The following is a 3,735-nucleotide window of genomic DNA, read 5'->3' on the forward strand; positions in this document are numbered from 1 at the left end:
TGGTTGGTTTATTATATTAAGTCCTCTATTTCCTTCTCGAGATATCTCCTGTCTGGTTGTTCTATCCATATGGAGAATAGGATGTTGAAGTCTCCAGTCATTGTTTTAGGACTGTGTATTTCTGCCTTCAGTTCTAATCTATTTTTTTTTCTTATTTTTTTAATCTTTATTTTTAAAATTTTTTTTATAAACATATAATGTATTTTTATCCCCAGGGGTACAGGTCTGTGAGTCGCCAGGTTTACACACTTCACAGCACTGACCATAGCACATACCCTCCCCAATGTCCATAACTCCACCCCCCTTTCCCAACCCCTCTCCCCCCAGCAACCCTCAGTTTGTTTTGGGAGATTAAGAGTATGAAAGTGTAGTTTGGCTATGGAAAGAACCTAATCTATTTTTGATTCATGTATTTTGATGGTTCGATACTGGGTGCTTGCTCTAGTAAATATTTTATTGATGTATAAATTTTAGACATTAAAATTTTTTTGTCTCTTGTAGATTTTTAAATTTAACATCTAATTTGCCTGATATTCGCATAGCCTCCCTTGCTTTCTTTTGGTTACTATTTACATGAAATCTTTTTTGATACTTCCATTATTAATCTATTTGTGTGTTTGAGGCTAAAGTGAGTCTGTTGTAGCCCTCTCATCTGCCCTGGGATCCTGTCCCTGTACTGACCATTCCTGTTGCCTGCATGGAACCAGCTGCCTGAGCTGCCTGGTGGTGGTGCTTCCGTGAGAGCTTTGGTGAGCCGGAGGAGACACAGGCTTGCCCTGGGTCTGCAGGTTTGTGTGTCTGTCCCCAGCACTCTGCAAGGCTAGAAAAGGCCTGTGTGTCTGTCCCCAGCACTCTGCAAGGCCTGTCCAGAATCCCTGCAAGACAGGAAGAAAAGGGAAATATCAACATGAAAGAACTCTGCAATGTAAATATAGGAATGGTGGAAATCGAGGGAAAGCCAAAAGATGAAGCCGAGCCTGAAGATGAAGGAAAACCAGATGAGAAGAGAAGTTGGAAGTGGAAAGGAACCCAGGGCATGAGGGAAAGCTCCAGAATGAGGGATAGCCAGATGATGAAAGACAACCAGAAGGTGAGAGAAAGCAAGAAAAGCAGGGCAAGTCTGAAAATGAGAGCAAAACCACATAGTGAGGGCAAGCCAGAATTCCTGGCAAAGGCTGTGACTGAGCCATGGGCTGCCAAAAATCACCTAGTTGAAGACGGTGTGCCCAGAAAAGCAAAAAGAAAAATGGGAGGATGTATGATTCCCCCAAGGACCATCAGGAGGACTTCTAGAAAAGGCACTTGGGCAGTGAGGAGATCACGAGAGAATGTGGAGGTACGTCAAGGGCTCGGAAAAAGCTAAGAAAAAAACAGAGAATGCATTGTTTTTATTGGATACAAAGAGATGTACAAGACCCATTCACCCCAAAGATGTCAGGAGAATGAGGGACAGAGGTAAGGAGCAAAGGGACCCATATCTTTAATGCCTTCGGCCTTCAATTCTAATTTCTCTGATGAGAGCATTTCTAACCATGCTTTCCATGGCAGGCATTTGCCAGGCTAAATGTTTTGTGTTTTTTTTTTTAATTTAACTTAATATTTATTTATTTATATTAGGTTATGTTAGTCACCACAGGGTAAGTGTTTTGATGTTAAGCTGACACTTTGCTGTCAGTGTCACTTTTGTTACCACAGCCTTTTGATCCAACTACAATGTTCTCTGTCTTTCAGTAAGGAACATCCACCAGGTGCATGGAAAAGATGTTCACGGTCCATTACAAAATAACAATAAAGAGGAAACCAGTTTCAGAACTCCCACCGCACACACAAAATAAAGTGTGTCTATTGTAGACAGAATATAGATCATGTGGTCTTTATATATTCTGCCAACCTCTGTCTTTTGACTGGAGAGTTTAATTGTTCTACATTTCAAGTAATTACTAAGGAGGGACTTACCTCTGTCATTTTTCTATTTGATACAGTAGTTTGCTATTGGCCTTATAGCTTTGTCCCTTCTGTCCTGCATTACTATTCTTTCATGTTTGATTTTTTTTGTAGTGAAGTGTTTAAATTCTTTTCTCATTTCCTTTTGTATATATTCTGTAGCTATTTTTCTCTATGGTTGCCATGGGGATTACATTTAACATCCTAAAGTTATAACACCCTCATTTGAATCTATACCAGCTTAACTTCAGTAATTACATAGAAAAGCTCTGCTCCTCTACAGCTCTGCCTTCACCCCTTTTGGTTGTTGATGTCACCAAATAACTTTACATATGTGTGCCCCCAAATATTAGCTAATAATTCTTTAAATGCATTAGTGTCTTAAATTGTCTAAAAACAAAATTTGGAATTACAAACCAAAATTACAGTAATACTAACTTGTAGACTTTTAGTTTTTTTTTTAATGTATTCGTTTTTAAAGATTCTGTGCAAAACAAAAAGTAGAATTACAAACCATTGTTAGAATAATACTGGTTTTGTAATTACCCATGTATTTACCTTTCTTGAGATCTTTATTTCTTCATATGGCTTCAGGTTACAGTTTTCATTATACTTTGCGGGATTCACTTGAGCATTTCTTGCAGGGCAAGACTAGTGGTCACATATGTCCTCAACTTCTGTTTATTTGGGAATGCCTTAATTCCCCCTTCACTTTGACAATTTTGCCAGATATAGAATTCTTAATTAACAGGTTTTTTTTTCCTTTTAGTACTTGAATATATCAACTCCCTGCTTTCTGGCCTCCAAAGTTTCTAATGAGAAATCTGCTGAAAATCTTTTTGAGGCTCCCTTGTATATGATAATTCTCTCCTTTCTTGCTGCTTTCCAGATTCTCTCATTGTCTTTTGAAAGTTTTATTTTAAAGTGTCTCAATGGCTATGTATTTGAGTTCATCTTACTTAAAGATCACAGAGCTTCCTGGATGTTTATATTCATGTATTACATCACATGTGAGACATTTTCATTATTTCTTCAAATAGTCTCTCTGTGACCTTCTCTCTCTCCTCTACCAGGGACTCCCACATTATGTATGTTGGTCCACTTGGTGGTGTCCCATGTGTCTCTCAGGGTCTGTTCACACTTCTTGGATGGCTTTTTCTTTCAATTCCTTTCAATTCCTCAGACAGTAATGTCCATTGTCCTATATTCAAGTTCACTAGTTTTTTATTCTGCTTGCTCAAATCTGTCTGACTCCTTCTAGAGAATATTTCTTTTCAGTTACTATATTTTTCAGCTTCAGAATTTCTTTTCAGTTTCTATCTAGGTTTTCGATCTTTTTGATATTTCATTTTGTTCACACAAGATTTTCTTGACTTTATTGACATCTTCCTTTAGTTTTTCGAGCATGTTTAAGATAGTTTTGTCTTGTATACCTTCCACCAGGCCCAATATACCTGCCACTGTTCGTTTTTCAAAAGAAGAATACATGCCCAACTTAGAGCCCAGGCAGGGGTGGGGAGATTTAACTCATGACCCTAAGATCAAGAGTTGGAAGCTTCACCACCAAGGTGCCCCACCACTGTTTGATTAATTTTTTTCTGTTGATTTATTTTTTTTGTCTGAATGGGCCCTAGTTCCTACTTCTTTGTGTGCCTTATGATTTTTTTGTTTAACACTGGACACTTGAATCCAATGGTGTGGTAACTCTGGAAATCAGATTCTTCCCAGGATTTGTTGGGTTTTATTGCTGTTTTGGTTTTGTGATTCTTGTAGGTTTTCTCTGTGGCCAAG

General features: G+C 38.2%; 1 pseudogene; it reads left to right on the top strand.

Annotated features, from left to right (window-relative positions):
• The first annotated feature begins 907 nt into the window (after window positions 1-907).
• Window positions 908-1,446, top strand: LOC122903616 (annotated as a pseudogene).
• Window positions 1,447-3,735: the final 2,289 nt, after the last annotated feature.

Source organism: Neovison vison, chromosome 3, assembly GCF_020171115.1.
Source record: "Neovison vison isolate M4711 chromosome 3, ASM_NN_V1, whole genome shotgun sequence".
NCBI classification, from domain to species: domain Eukaryota; kingdom Metazoa; phylum Chordata; class Mammalia; order Carnivora; family Mustelidae; genus Neogale; species Neogale vison.